This window comes from Coregonus lavaretus (genome assembly GCF_964263955.1).
Source record: "Coregonus lavaretus genome assembly, contig: HAP1_SCAFFOLD_1306, whole genome shotgun sequence".
Taxonomy (NCBI): Eukaryota; Metazoa; Chordata; class Actinopteri; order Salmoniformes; family Salmonidae; genus Coregonus; species Coregonus lavaretus.
This window is the reverse complement of record NW_028165488.1, coordinates 14,344-30,838: the sequence shown is the minus strand read 5'-3', so window position 1 is coordinate 30,838 and position 16,495 is coordinate 14,344.

Here is a 16,495-nt window from a genome sequence, read left to right as displayed (position 1 = left end):
GGTTGTATGTTTTTCTTTTCAGATGCTACTGTTGTCAATGAATTCAATGCTTTAGGCCTTTTCACACTTCATTGTTCTGAGCCCCAGGCTAAGACTGGCCGTAATGGACAAACACACATGCAACCAACGTTAGAAGCAATAAGGCATTTATTAACACATTATTTCCCCTTACTTCTAGCCTAGCATTTTATTTCCAACAGTGATGGCTTGTATCACCCTTGCTGTCTGCCTGTCCAACCTCGAAATCAATGTTACACTTTTTTTTTTTTTTTATGCGATCTCGCCCCTGCACAGAGAACTCTGGGCACAGACGAGACATCAACTTTTCTGATCCAGGCGAAATCATGCAACAATATTATTGTCATGGATAGCTATATCCAATTAAATGTCAATATGAAAGCAGATGAAAATGGATCATTTGCTGCCCTTCCAGCTGTAAAGGCTGTGGCTTCAGTTGGCTAAGCTAAGTGAGGAGAAGTTAGCCAGCCTGCATAGCAACCATTTTTGTTAGCCATAGCAACTAATGTTTTTGCATGGATGAAAGTATTATTATAATTTTTTTAAAGTTTTTTTGTCCTCTGATAGAAGGATGAAATATTATAAATTGACATTAAAATAGCATGCAGAACACATCACAGGCCATCATAAGCATATAGAAAAATTGAATGTGAATGTGTAGCTTTTGTGATTGGACAGTAAAAGATTATATGCGTTGTTCTTGACCCCGTTTCACACTGGCTATTTTGGCACCGTGTTTCTGGTAACTCAGCTAGCACTGAGTTAAGGTTAGTGCTAGCCCATTTTACAATGTGTGAACATTCGCTTAGCCCTGAGCTAAGGTGCAGTGGGTATGTTTCTGTGTGAAAGTTGGAACAAATGTGTGTTCTTTGAATCACAAAATCTCCTTTGTCATTAAAGCCTTTTTTTTTTCAAGTATCTCAGCCCTTGTTTCTCTTCTTTAGTACCTCAGTCTGTCTGTGTCTGTATACTATTCTGATACAATGTGAAAAGGCTCTTCCTAAGTTTCCACTACGTTTCTAGCTAATTATTTCAAGACAAGTGACAAGTGGTATGAGGCAGTAATAATAAAGCCAGATGGAAATAATGAAAAATTCTCCCTACACTACTAACGGAGGTATTTAACACTACTAACGGAGGTATTTAACACTACTAACGGAGGTATTTAACACTACTAACGGAGGTATTTAACACTACTAACAGAGGTATTTAACACTACTAACGGAGGTATTTAACACTACTAACGGAGGTATTTAACACTACTAACGGAGGTATTTATAAGGCGTTGTTTAGAGAATGTGTTCAGTACAAAATGTCATCTTGGCCCTCAGCACCTCAGGCCTTGAGGTTTGATGCATATTAAAATGTCCATGGATTCATTACTTCACTGCATCACTAGGCTTTTATTCGATTAAACATTTGTGACAATTTGGTTGGCCACCAAGACTGGGTAGCTATAGCTACTGCGTAAAGGCCGGGTTGGGTTGAACCAGGGGGACTTTATGCTTGTATCCTCCTATGAAATCCTCCTATGGATTATATGTCTATGGCCACAACGCAACAAGGTGTATATTTGGTTTCCCGACTGTAGGCAACCTGTAACTGCCAAAATAAAGGAAACACTTTAGTAAATAATAATATAATAATAATATGCCATTTAGCAGACGCTTTTATCCAAAGCGACTTACAGTCATGCGTGCATACATTTTTTTTTTGTGTGTATGGGGGATATAAATAATATGTTATGATGTGGGGTGCATTTTTCCTGGCATGGTTTAGCTCCACTTGTGCCAAGGCGTATTGAAGCTGTTCTGGCGGCTCGTGGTGGCCAAACACCCTTTTAAAGACACTGTGTCGGTGTTTCCTTTATTTTGGCAGTTACCTGTATGTTCTTGTGATAACGTTTAACCCAAAGTTATTTCTCTGTGGCTAAATGATAGCAGTTATGTACCTATCCCCAGGATATCGCTCAGCTGGTTTATGTTAGAGATCAACCAGCTGATGGCTGATACACACCGCGCTATTTCCCTGTTTTCTCTTATCAAAACCTAGCCATTTCCCTCAAAGATTTACATCTTGATGTCACGCCCTGGCTCTAGGGACTCTTTTATGTTGAGCCAGGGTGTGTAGAGTCTATGTGTTTATGTTGTGTGTGGGATCTTGTTTCCGTTTGGTTTGTTTCTGTGTTAACCGTAGGACTGCACGTTTCGTTTATTGTTTTGTTGATATATTATCACTAACGATAATAAAGTTAAGTATGTTCACAACTAACGCTGCGCATTGGTCTACTCTCTGCGACGATCGTGACACTTGAGGACATTTTGTAGAAGATAGATGCCTACCTGAAACATTTGTTTGAATCCCAACTGCCGATAATTGTATAGGCCGAGCCCTAATAACGTTCCTTATTGTGCAATTTTGAAAGCACAGTCACTGACTAATCTCAGCACCCAGAACCAAATCAGCTGTGACAAGAGACTCCCGACTATAGAACGCTCTTCTTTGATTACGTCCCAAATGACACCCTATTCCCTACATAGTGCACTACTTTTGACCAGAGCCCTGTGGATCCTGGTCAAAAGTAGTGCACTACATAGGGAATAGGGTGTCATGTGGTACGGAGCCTCTGTCTCTATCAGCCTATCAATGAACGATAGCATGAACAGCAGATGGCATGTCGAGGCTGGTCCTAGATCAACAGTTCACTATTATATGACACCCTTTGTAAATACAGTCCCCGGAAAGCCATCCATGGTCCTAGATCAGCAGTGTAAATACAGTCCCCGGAAAGCCATCCATGGTCCTAGATCAGCAGTGTAAATACAGTCCCCGGAAAGCCATCCATGGTCCTAGATCAGCAGTGTAAATACAGTCCCCGGAAAGCCATCCATGGTCCTAGATCAGCAGTGTAAATACAGTCCCCGGAAAGCCATCCATGGTCCTAGATCAGCAGTGTAAATACAGTCCCCGGAAAGCCATCCATGGTCCTAGATCAGCAGTGTAAATACAGTCCCTGGAAAGCCATCCATGGTCCTAGATCAGCAGTGGAAACACAGTCCCTAGAAAGCCATCCATGGTCCTAGATCAGCAGTGGAAACACAGTCCCCGGAAAGCCATCCATGGTCCTAGATAAGCAGTGTAAACACAGTCCCTGGAAAGCCATCCATGGTCCTAGATCAGCAGTGGAAACACAGTCCCTGGAAAGCCATCCATGGTCCTAGATCAGCAGTGTAAATACAGTCCCTGGAAAGCCATCCATGGTCCTAGATCAGCAGTGTAAACACAGTCCCCGGAAAGCCATCCATGGTCCTAGATCAGCAGTGTAAACACAGTCCCTGGAAAGCCATCCATGGTCCTAGATCAGCAGTGTAAATACAGTCCCCGGAAAGCCATCCATGGTCCTAGATCAGCAGTGTAAACACAGTCCCTGGAAAGCCATCCATGGTCCTAGATCAGCAGTGGAAACACAGTCCCTGGAAAGCCATCCATGGTCCTAGATCAGCAGTGTAAATACAGTCCCTGGAAAGCCATCCATGGTCCTAGATCAGCAGTGTAAATACAGTCCCTGGATAGCCATCCATGGTCCTAGATCAGCAGTGGAAACACAGTCCCTGGAAAGCCATCCATGGTCCTAGATCAGCAGTGTAAACACAGTCCCTGGAAAGCCATCCATGGTCCTAGATCAGCAGTGGAAACACAGTCCCTGGAAAGCCATCCATGGTCCTAGATCAGCAGTGTAAATACAGTCCCCGGAAAGCCATCCAATACATAACATAGGCTGCTCTGTTATGAAAGGACTTTAACTAGTTAGCTACAGTTTAACTAGTTAGCTACGGTTTAACTAGTTAGCTACAGTTTGTTTTGTTACTTGGCCATAGTTGTATCTCTGTCTTTCCAGTGTCAGTTCCAGGTTTAGCTGTACTCAATCAGATCCGCTTTAGAGGTTGTTTTGATGGTGTCAGAGGTGGGACTGTGTTACAGCTATCAAATCCACAATTGGCTCCAGCATTATACCTCAAGTGGATATTGTAATCTACACCTCCATTATGATGATAGAAATCATTTTTATTTTGTTGAATGATTTTTCAATTTTGGCTTGATCTGATTGAACCTAGGCCTTAGTATGGCTTGATCTGATTGAACCTTAGTTTGGCTTGATCTGATTGAACCTAGGCCTTAGTTTGGCTTGATCTGATTGAACCTTAGTTTGGCTTGATCTGATTGAACCTAGGCCTTAGTTTGGCTTGATCTGATTGAACCTTAGTTTGGCTTGATCTGATTGAACCTAGGCCTTAGTTTGGCTTGATCTGATTGAACCTAGGCCTTAGTTTGGCTTGATCTGATTGAACTTTTTTTTTTTTTTTTGCTTGATCTGATTGAACCTAGGCCTTAGTTTGGCTTGATCTGATTGAACCTAGGCCTTAGTTTGGCTTGATCTGATTGAACCTAGGCCTTAGTTTGCAGGGAGTTGGTCTGTCTGAAGCTGTGTTAGCTGTTAAGTCATAAAACGTGTGAGTTATAAAATGTCTGTAACTGGAGGAGTTTAGGGACATTTGTAACATGAGCATTAACAGTCTAGATCTGCCAAGTCACAGCACAGCCATGCCTGCCCTGTACAGGGGCGGACTGGGACCAGAAATCGACCTGGGCTCTTCTAACACACCATTTCCCCCATTAAGGCCCCCACACAGCCTTTCCTAGAGGCCTCAACTATTAGCCAAATAATTATCATTTTGCGTCAAAACAATTTTTTTGGGGGGGACAGGCCCACTGGGCTAAAGATGGACTAGCCCATCTGGCATTTTCCAGAATTGCCCTTTGGCCGGTCCGTCCCTGGCCCTGTACTATCAACTCACAGAAGATGCTTTCCCAAAGAAATGCCACTTTATGTACCATTCAGTCCTTTCACACCAGCAGTATACAGGCAATGGGAATCATGTTGTTTCTATGGAAGCAGTACAGCCGAGTAGTTCTACATGTACAGTGCTATGAAAAGGTATTTGCCCCCTTTCTAATTTTCTCTACTTTTGCATATTTGTGATACTGAATGTTATCAGATCTTCAACCAAAACCTAATATTAGATAAAGGGAACATAAGTGAAGAAATAACACAACAATTACATATTTATTTCATAAACAAAGTTGTGCAACACCCAATTCCCCTGTGTGAAAAAGTAATCGCCCCCTTACACTCAATAACTGGTTGTGCCACCTTTAGCTGCAATGACTCCAACCAAATGCTTCCTGTAGTTGTTGATCAGTCTCTCACGTCGCTGTGGAGGAATTTTGGCCCACTCTTCCATGCAGAACTGCTTTAACTCAGTGACGTGTGGGTTTTCAAGCATGAACTGCTCGTTTCAAGTCCTGCCACAACATTTCAATTGGGATTAGGTCTGGACTTTGACTAGGCCATTCCAAAACTTCAAATGTGTTGCTTTTTAGCAATTTTCATGTAGACTTGATTGTGTGTTTTGGATCATTGTCTTGCTGCATGACCCAGCTGCGCTTCAGCTTCAGCTCACAGACGGATGGTCTGACATTCTCCTGTAGAATTCTCTGATACAGAGCAGAATTCATGGTTCCTTCTATTAAGGCAAGTCGTGTAGGTCCTGAGGCAGCAAAGCATCTCCAAACCATCACACCACCACCACCATGCTTGACCTTTGGTATGATGTTCTTACTGTGGAATGCAGTGTTTGGTTTTCGCCAGGCATAATGGGAGAGGGACCATACCTCAGGACTACCTGGCCTGATGACTCCTTGCTGTCCCCAGTCCACCTGGTCCTCTCTCCCTCCCCTCCTGGAGGACCTGAGCCCTAGGACCATGCCTCAGGACTACCTGGCCTGATGACTCCTGGCTGTCCCCAGTCCACCTGGTCGTGCTGCTGCTCCAGTTTCCACTCTTCCTCCTGCGGCTATGAAACCCTGACCTGTTCACCGGACGTGCTACCTTGTCCCTGACCTGCTGTTTTCAACTCTCTCTCTCTACCACACCTGCTATTTCAACCTTTAAATGCCCGGCTATGAAAAGCCAAGTGACATTTACTCCTGATGTACTGACCTGTTGCAACCTCTACAACCACTGTGATTATTATTTGACCCTGCTGGTCATCTATGAACTTTTGAACATCTTGGAGAAAAATCTGACCTTAATGGACATGTACTGTTATAATCTCCACCCGGCACAGCCAGAAAGGGACTGGCCACCCCTCAGAGCCTCTCTAGGTTTTTTCCTAGGTTCCTGCATTTCTAGGGAGTTTTTCCTAGCCAACGTGCTTCTACATCTGCATTGCTTGCTGTTTGGGGTTTTAGGCTGGGTTTCTGTATAGCACTTCGTGACATCTGCTGATGTAAAAAGGGCTTTATAAATCATATTTGATTGATTGATTGGTTTGGGTGAGAGCAGTGAAACCTGCTCTGCATAATCACACAATGTTCACTACCAGCTACCTCTACTCTCTCTCTGTGATGGGTGATTTGAAGGAGTCAGGCGCAGGAGGGTAAATCACAGAATAACAGGATTTATTCCGGAATACAGAGTACACAGTAAAGTGTGCAAAACAGGAACAAACAAGGCAACCTGGCGAATACAAAATACAAGGAGATCCACCGAGCTTCACTATCCTCACAAATAACAATCACACCCAAAGACAAGGGGGGCAGAGGGAATACTTATACAGGTACTGGTGAGGGGATATGAACCAGGTGTGTGTAATAAACAAGACAAAACAAATGGAATGATGAGATGAGGAGCGGCAGCGGCTAGAAGGACGGTGACGACGAACGCCGAAGCCTGCCTCGAACAAGGAGAAGAGGCAGCTTCGGAGGAAGTCGTGACACTCTCTCTCTCCTCTCCGCAGATGTTTCAGTTCCCACAGATTGTCGTTCCTTTCAAAAAGGTCACCTTGTTGAAATGTTTGACACCTGGAAGGAGGAAGCTTTTTTACGACACATGGTCAGGTGTCAAGCTTTTAGTCATAAAACTGCTTTGTGCTCACGTACCTCCTTTTCTGGTTCAACCTTTGAAATGTACATGAGAAACAAATGTCTGCACATTGCTCCAAAACATTTTCTTTTTCTTCAAAATATAGTTTTATTTTAGCTCGTTTTCCCAACCAACAACGTGTACTGCAACGAACGCTGCTGCTGAACATGTTCTGTAGATCTGAGGATGGAAGCGGTATACACAGAATGGTGGAGTAGAGAACATCACTCACGCATCACATTGCACATTCAACACATGTAGCCTATTTCCATCACCCCCATAACAAATAAGAACATAACACATGTATTCCAAATGCCTCCATATGAATGACACAACCCTCATGGAGGAATCCTCCCTCATGTCTTGTGATGTTAGACGAACACCTTGTGGTTCTCAGTTCCACTTTCCACCCTGTCTCCTCATCGAGAACTGCTACGTGTGTGCTGATTGCAGCTGGAAGCAGGTTCCACCCAATTCACAGAACACCCCCACCGGTTCTGAGAATCAAGGGCCCTTGGGGAGTCAAAATACTCTCACATTAGCACTGGGAAGCAAATGTGTCTGTGTGTGTTTGTTTGTGTGTGTTTGTTTGTGTGTGTGAAATGTGTGGGTGTGTGTGTCAGGGTTTTATTTATTTACTGAGAACTTCCAGGGTACGGGGGGGGAGGAAGACATGTTGTAGTACAGTATTATGAAGGAAGGATGACATGTTGTAGGACAGTATTATGGGATATGAACAAGACTGTGTGGGAAGGCCCACAGGGGACAGACCTGGGTTTAAATAGCAATTGTTTTCTTTCAAGTATTTTAATTGAGTCGACCTTGAGTACCAGATGGGCAAGGTTTGGACCTTTGGGACTGCCGGCATCCCATTGGTTCCATCGCATCAGACAAGATCTATCAAACGCATTTCAAAGTTTTGGAATGAAACCAAATGCTATTTGATCCCACCCATGTCTGGTTGGTGAAGGGAAGGAGAGGGTATATATATACAACAAGAAAAGGAGGGGCTAGGTAGAGAGGAGGGGCTAGGTAGAGAGGAGGGGCTATGTAGAGAGGAGGGGCTAGGTAGAGAGGAGGGGGTAGGTAGAGAGGAGGGGCTAGGTAGAGAGGAGGGGCTATGTAGAGAGGAGGGGCTAGGTAGAGAGGAGGGGCTATGTAGAGAGGAGGGGCTAGGTAGAGAGGAGGGGCTATGTAGAGAGGAGGGGCTAGGTAGAGAGGAGGGGCTAGGTAGAGAGGAGGGGCTATGTAGAGAGGAGGGGCTAGGTAGAGAGGAGGGGCTAGGTTTAGAGGAGGGGCTAGGTAGAGAGGAAGGGCTAGGTAGAGAGGAGGGGCTAGGTAGAGAAGAGGGGCTATGTAGAGAGGAGGGACTAGGTAGAGGAGGGGCTAGGTAGAGAGGAGGGGCTAGGTTTAGAGGAGGGGCTAGGTAGAGAGGAGGGGCTAGGTAGAGAGGAGGGGCTAGGTAGAGAGGAAGGGCTAGGTAGAGAGGAGGGGCTAGGTAGAGAGGAGGGGCTATGTAGAGAGGAGGGACTAGGTAGAGGAGGGGCTAGGTAGAGAGGAGGGGCTAGGTAGAGAGGAGGGGATAGGTTTAGAGGAGGGGCTAGGTAGAGAGGAGGGGCTAGGTAGAGAGGAGGGGCTGTGGAGGAGGGGCTAGGTAAAGAGGAAGGAATGTGGAGGAGGGGCTATTTAGAGAGGAGGGGCTAGGTAGAGAGGAGGGTCTAGGTAGAGGGCTACAGAGGAGGGGCTAGTTAGAGACGAGGGGCTACGGAGGAGGGGCTACGGGAAGGGTCTAGGTAGAGAGGAGGGGCTACGGAGGAGGGGCTAGGTATAGAGGAGGGGCTATGGAGGAGGGGCTAGGTATAGAGGAGGGGCTACCGGGGCAGACTACTGAATCCCAAATGGCACCCTAGTCCCTACATAGTGCACTACTTTTGACCAGAGTCTTATATAGTAGTGCATTATATAGGGAATAGGGTGCCATTTGGGACCATTTGGAACATAACCACTGACAGTCAAACGGAGGTAGACCACTGTGCTGCAGCTGTTATTGGTAACCTGTAGGGATATTATGCTGGAAAAGGGTATACGTACACCCTTGAACTGCAAACTGATATTTAGTTTCAGAATTAGTTAAAATGTATTTAGGGTTAGGGTCAAGGTTAGGGTCAAGGTTAGGGTCAAGGTTAGGGTTAAGGTTAGGGTCAGGGCGGCAGGTAGCTTAGTGGGTAAGAGCGTTGTGCCAGTAACCGAAAGGTCGCTGGTTCTAATCCCCAAGCCGACTAGGTGAAAAATCTGTCGATGTGCCCTTAAGCAAGGCACTTAACCCTAATTGCTGATGTAAGTCACTCTGGATAAGAGCGTCTGCTAAATGACGTAAATGTAAGGTTAGGGTCAAGGTAAGGGTCTGCTTTTAGATTTTAGTTTGTCATTTTACAAGTCAGGAGTGTCCTTTTAGTCCTTAGCTATTACACTACAGCCCCTAAGGGGCATTCATAGGAATCCATGTTTTTCTTTGGTCTGATAATGGCCTTTTTTAGTTGATTGGTAAAATGTATCTCCAATGGTCTGGTAGAGGACCAATAACATCAAGGTGATTTCAGTATGACCATAGCCACGTGACACGAGAGCAGTGACGTGGGTTATGAGGGTTGGAGATTAAATGATCCTTGTAAGTGAACCATGAATCACTATAATGTCCCCTGTGACCTTTCGACCCTGCACCAGCACACCTCCTGACACATGACTGTACGTTCATTTATCTTAGTAATGGCACCAAACAGCCCATGCACGGGATTCAGCTGAGCTTCTCTTGAAATGGACGACTGGAGATTGTGTGATTGACATAATTGTATGATCTTCCTACTAGGTAAAAGGATGACTATATGATTACAAAAAGTTGTTTTTGTTTTGTTTTTTATTTTTGTACGTTTTACCCCCTTTTTCTCCCCAATTTCGTGGTATCCAATTGGTAGTTTACAGTCTTGTCCCATCGCTGCAACTCCTGTGTAGGACTCGGGAGAGGCGAAGGTCGAGAGCCATGCGTCCTTCCGAAACACGACCCCGCCAAGCCGCACTGCTTCTTGACACACTGCTTGTTTAACCCGGAAGCCAGCCGCACCAACGTGTCGGAGGAAACGTCGTACAGCTGGTGACCAAAGCCAGCGTGCACTGCGCCCGGCCACCACAAGGAGTCGCTAGAGCGTGATGGGACAAGGACATCCCAACCAGCTAAACCCTCCCCTAACTCGGACGACGCTGGGCCAATTGTGCGCCGTCTCATGGGTCTCCCGTTTGCGGTCGGCTGCGACACAGCCAGGGATCGAACCCGGATCTGTAGTGACGCCTCTAGCACTTATCTTCTACATTTCTATGTGGATTTTTCAACGCAATTTCAACAAGAAGTGAAATTACCAATCCTATTTCATTACATTGGTAATATCGTTTTGTTTTAATGTACTGTATTTAAGTAGTATTTTGCCACACTAACATTTGGTCCAATTCAACAGTTTGCTGTAGATTTGTGAATGGAGTAGGGCAGGCTAAACTGTCCCTAGTGGGAGAGTCTGTTTCAGAGCTGGCCAGATACAATACAGAAGTAACAGTAGAGGGAATCACTCTGGGCTGGCAGGATATCATCACTCTGGGCTGGCAGGATATCATCACTCTGGGCTGGCAGGATATCATCACTCTGGGCTGGCAGGATATCATCACTCTGGGCTGGCAGGATATCATCACTCTGGGCTGGCAGGATATCATCACTCTGGGCTGGCAGGATATCATCATTCTGCTGGTAAGGCTGGCAGGATATCATCATTCTGCTGGTAATATCACGTTTCAGGAGAAGACCCAGATGCAGACAGTGTCGAAGTAACAAAAGTTTATTACAAAAACAGGGGCCAGGCAAACGACAGGTCAAGGGCAGGCAGAGGTCAGTAATCTAGATCAGAAGCCAAAAGGTACAGAACTGCAGGCAGGCTCAGGGTCAGGGCAGGCAGAGGTCAATAATCCAGGGTGGTGTGACAAGGTACAGAACGGCAGGCAGGGTCAGGGCAGGCAGAATGGTGATATCATCATTCTGCTGGAAAGGCTGGCAGGATATCATCATTCTGCTGGAAAGGCTGGCAGGATATCATTATTCTGCTGGAAAGGCTGGCAGGATATCATCATTCTGCTGGAAAGGCTGGCAGGATATCATCATTCTGCTGGAAAGGCTGGCAGGATATCATTATTCTGCTGGAAAGGCTGGCAGGATATCATCATTCTGCTGGAAAGGCTGGCAGGATATCATAATTCTGCTGGAAAGGCTGGCAGGATATCATCATTCTGCTGGAAAGGCTGGCAGGATATCATTATTCTGCTGGAAAGGCTGGCAGGATATCATCATTCTGCTGGAAAGGCTGGCAGGATATCATTATTCTGCTGGAAAGGCTGGCAGGATATCATCATTCTGCTGGAAAGGCTGGCAGGATATCATCATTCTGCTGGAAAAGCTGGCAGGATATCATCATTCTGCTGGAAAAGCTGGCAGGATATCATTATTCTGCTGGAAAGGCTGGCAGGATATCATCATTCTGCTGGAAAGGCTGGCAGGCAATCAAAAATTATTAAACAGCTGCGTTCAGCTATTTTGAAAAACACCCATGTTTTATATTTAGGCCCTTTCTCTGTCAACTCATTGTTCTCTGGCCTGTTTATCCAGATGATAGACTAGTGTCCTGTCCAGGTGGTGTACTTGTACATTAAGCTGCTTCATGCTACAGAAACAGGAGACAGACTAGCGTCCTGTCCAGGGGGTGTACTGGTACATCAAGCTGTCTCACTACAGAAACAGGAGACAGACTAGTGTCCTGTCCAGGTGGTGTACTGGTACATCAAGCTGCCTCACGTTACAGAAACAGGAGACAGGGTCCTGAGATTCCTGACCTATGGGTCGTTCAGGCTCGGACAAGGTTTTCTAGTTCTCCAGACTGCACAGTATACTGAAACACAGTCATCTGGTAGCCTGGCCAGTGACAACGGGACGGCGGCCATGTTGAAACACAGTCATCTGGTAGCCTGGCCAGTGACAACGGGACGGCGGCCATGTTGAAACACAGTCATCTGGTAGCCTGGCCAGTGACAACGGGACGGCGGCCATGTTGAAACACAGTCATCTGGTAGCCTGGCCAGTGACAACGGGACGGCGGCCATGTTGAAACACAGTCATCTGGTAGCCTGGCCAGTGACAACGGGACGGCGGCCATGTTGAAACACAGTCATCTGGTAGCCTGGCCAGTGACAACGGGACGGCGGCCATGTTGAAACACTGTGATGATGATATTTCCTTACAGGAGATGATAGAGAGGGAAGGCTTTCTAGGTCTTTCTAGGTCAGCGTCTCAAATGGCACCCTATTCCCTATGTAGTGCACTACTTTTTACCAGGGCTCATAGGGCTATGTTCAAAAGTAGTGCACTATATAGGGAATAGGGTGCAGTCCTAGATCTCTGCGAAGTTCTAGACAAAAAAATGTGTTATGACAACATAATCTGTCCCTTCCTTACTATCCGTCTCTTGTCCTTGTGTCACTTCTTTTCTCATAACACATTTTTCCATGTTATCTACTACTACTGTGAGGAATGCTATTCAATCTGCTCTCAGACTGGAATCAGGAAACCTAAACATTCATGATCTATTGTCCTATCGACAAAACACGTGTCTCAAATGCCACCCTATTCTCTACAGAGTGCAGTAGTCTTGACCAGGGTCCCATGAACCTGGAGACTGATGCACATGTTTTTTTTCTTCCAACCAGCCAGGCCAGGCCAGGGGAAAGACTTGTTTTGTAACACCCAGCCTTTCAAGAGATTTAGCCTTCAGATAACACGTACCAGGCAGGTCAAGCAGGCAGACACCTGCTGCTTCCATATAGAGGGCGTCTAGAGAACTGTAAACACTGACTGAAAGATAGATATGATCTGTACTGTATCAAAACAATGTGCCCTGTGTAATGATAGTTACGGTAAGTCCCTCAGTCCCAAATGACACCCTACTCCCTAGATAGTACTCTACTTTGGACCGGAGCCCATAGGGTGAGATTTGGGATGTATCCAGGGACTGCAAGCTAGTTAAGATCCGTATCAAAACAACGCGTCCTCCTTAGTGAGCTGGTAGAGATGGTCAATCCCTGATTAGTGAGCTGATAGAAATGGTAAGTCATTCAGTGAGCTGATAGAGATGGTAAGTCCCTGATTAGTGAGCTGATAGAGTTCGTATTTCCCTGATTAGTGAGCTGATAGAGATGGTAAGTCCCTCAATGAGCTGATAGAGATTGTAAGTACCTGATTAGTGAGTTGATAGAGATGGTAAGTCCATCAGTGAGCTGATAGAGATGGTAAGTCACTCAATGATATGATGGATATTGTAAGTCCCTCATTGAGCTGATAGAGATGGTAATTCCCTAATTAGTGAGCTGATAGAGATGGTACGTCCCTGATTAGTGAGCTGATAGAGATGGTAAGTACCTCAATGAGCTGATAGAGATGGTAATTCCCTGATTAGTGAGTTGATAGAGATGGTAATTCCCTCAGTGATAGTGAGCTGATAGAGATGGTAAGTCACTCAGTGATATGATGGAGATGGTAAGTCACTCAGTGATATGATGGAGATGGTAATTCCCTGATTAGTGAGCTGATAGCGATGGTATCGCCATGTCCTCAGAAATTAAATTGTAGACCTCCACAAGTCTGGTTCATCCTTGGGAGCAATTTCCAAACGCCTGAAGGTACCACGTTCGCAAGTATAAACACCATGGGACCACGCAGCCGTCATACCTCTCAGGAAGGAGACAAGTTCTGTCTCCTAGAGATGAACGTACTTTGGTGCGAAAAGTGCAAATCAATCCCAGAACAACAGCAAAGGACCTTGTGAAGATGCTGGAGGAAACAGGTACAAAAGTATCTATATCCACAGTAAAACGAGTCCTATATCGACATAACCTGAAAGGCCGCTCAGCAAGGAAGAAGCCACTGCTCCAAAACCGCCATAAAAAAGCCAGACTACGGTTTGTAACTGCACATGGGGACAAAGATCGTACTTTTTGGAGAAATGTCCTCTGGTCTGATGAAACAAAAATAGAACTGTTTGGCCATAATGACCATCATTATGTTTGGAGGAAAAGGGGGGTGGCTTGCAAGCCGAAGAACACCATCCCAACCGTGAAGCACGGGGGTGGCAGCATCATGCTGTGGGGGTGCTTTGCTGCAGGAGGGACTGGTGCACTTCACAAAATAGATGGCATAATGAGGAAGGACAATTATGTGGATATATTGAAGCAACATCTCAAGACATCAGTCAGGAAGTTAAAGCTTGGTCGCAAATGGCTCTTCCAAATGCACAATGACCCCAAGCATACTTCCAAAGTTGTGCCAAAATGGCTTAAGGACAACAAAGTCAAGGTATTGGGGTGGCCATCACAAAGCCCTGACCTCAATCCTATAGAACATTTGTGGGCAGAACTGAAAAAGTGTGTGCAAGCAAGGAGGCCTACAAAACTGACTCAGTTACACCAGCTCTGTCAGGAGGAAAGGGCCAAAATTCACCCAACTTAATATAATATGCCATTTAGCAGACGCTTTTATCCAAAGCGACTTATAGTCATGCGTGCATACATTTTTTGTGTATGGGTGGTCCCGGGGATCGAACCCACTACCTTGGCGTTACAAGCGCCATGCTCTACCAGCTGAGCTACAGAGGACCACTTATTGTGGGAAGCTTGTGGAAGGCTACCGGAAATGTTTGGCCGAAGTTAAACAATTTAAAGGCAATGCTACCAAATACTAATTGAGTGTACGTAAACTTCTGACCCACTGGGAATGTGATGAAAGAAATAAAAGCTGAAATAAATAATTCTCTCTACTATTATTCTGACATTTCACATTCTTAAAATAAAGTGGTGATCCTAACTGACCTAAGACAGGGAATTTTGACTAGGATTGAATGTCAGGAATTGTGAAAAACTGAGTTTAAATGTATTTGGCTAAGGTGTATGTAAACTTCCGACTTCAACTGTATATCTTTTAGTTTTTTATATTGTATGACATGTTATTACATTTTATGTATGTTTCTGCATATGTACCAAGATGTTCAAATAAACCTAACAGAAGGGGACTATTTTGGGAGCTACCTGCAAGGGGACTGGTGGTAAATATAATTCGTTTATTGATGGCTTCTGCTGGCAAGCCTGTGGCATGTGCAGCGACAACACCCCCCCACGCGACCCGTTACATAACAGAACATTAATATTCATTCACATGGTAGCCAATAGTCGCTTCTCGGAAGGTGCGCTCCATAGAATTACCTATGTGGCTGAGCGTTCAATCCAGCAGCCCATTCATTATAGTAGCCAATAGCCTATTAGCCACACAATGTAAATTAAGTTAATAATAATTATGTTAATAATAATAATATCAATCAATTAAATGCTGTGGGTTTAATCAACCCATTGAACCCCATGTTGAATGTGTCATCCTAGCCTACACAATGTATGCAACAGTTTCAACCTCCAGAGATTTTAATGATTCATGGTATATGTGGTAGTTGTGTCTAGATATCGTGCATTTGTATTGTATAATTTGTTGTGTAAATTGTGCGCTTAGTTTTTTGCTCTTGCCGCTGCAGGCTATTTACATTCTAGTCAAGCAATTATTGCAGCCTCTCATCTCAGCACCGATGATACGTTTGAGCAAAGATTGTCTATTATAGGGACAAAGATTGCCAAGTGACCGCTGTAACAATGGAAACACTGCACATGTCCTCAAAGACGAAAGGCAGGCGGGAGGAGGCGAGATCAGGTGTGACCATTCTAGCCAATGAGAGGGCAGATACACGTCTGAACGACAAGCCCATAGATCTAGACAGAGGACTCGTCTTTGTATCTGTGCCACTGTAGCGTCCGTGACAGCGTGGGCTGCGCCATTGAGGCTATCTCAAAGCAGTCCATTTTCTTCTTCTTCATTGGCCGATCGCTCCCAACCCATAGGAATCCCCCACCCAGTTGACTACATTAAAAATGGTGGAAGCCCTCAATTGCAACGTCCATGCTAAAACGGGTTATAGCCATGATGAGTCATCCAATCTATCTCCATGGCAGGCACAACTCCCCACAATTTTTTTTTTTTACAAAGTTGCTGAAATGCCACTGAGTCCACTTATATCAGTGCATTCATAACTGACTAATTTGCTGTTTCCATCTGGCCTGTCATTATATATTTTTATCCAACATGTACTTTACTTGAATAAAAAGGTTAGATGGAATCCTGGGTCGAGTAAAACCTATCACTTTGCCTCTTCCGCTCTGGTTTGATCCAGGTCTGTGCTATCCAGACTCCTTGGGATGTCCCTACCCCCATTGAAGTTTACATTTAAAATGGTTAAGGTTAGGGTTAGGTAAGAGTTAAGGTTAGGGTTAAGGTTAGGGTTTAGGGTATGGACGTCCCAAGTATTCTGGATAGCA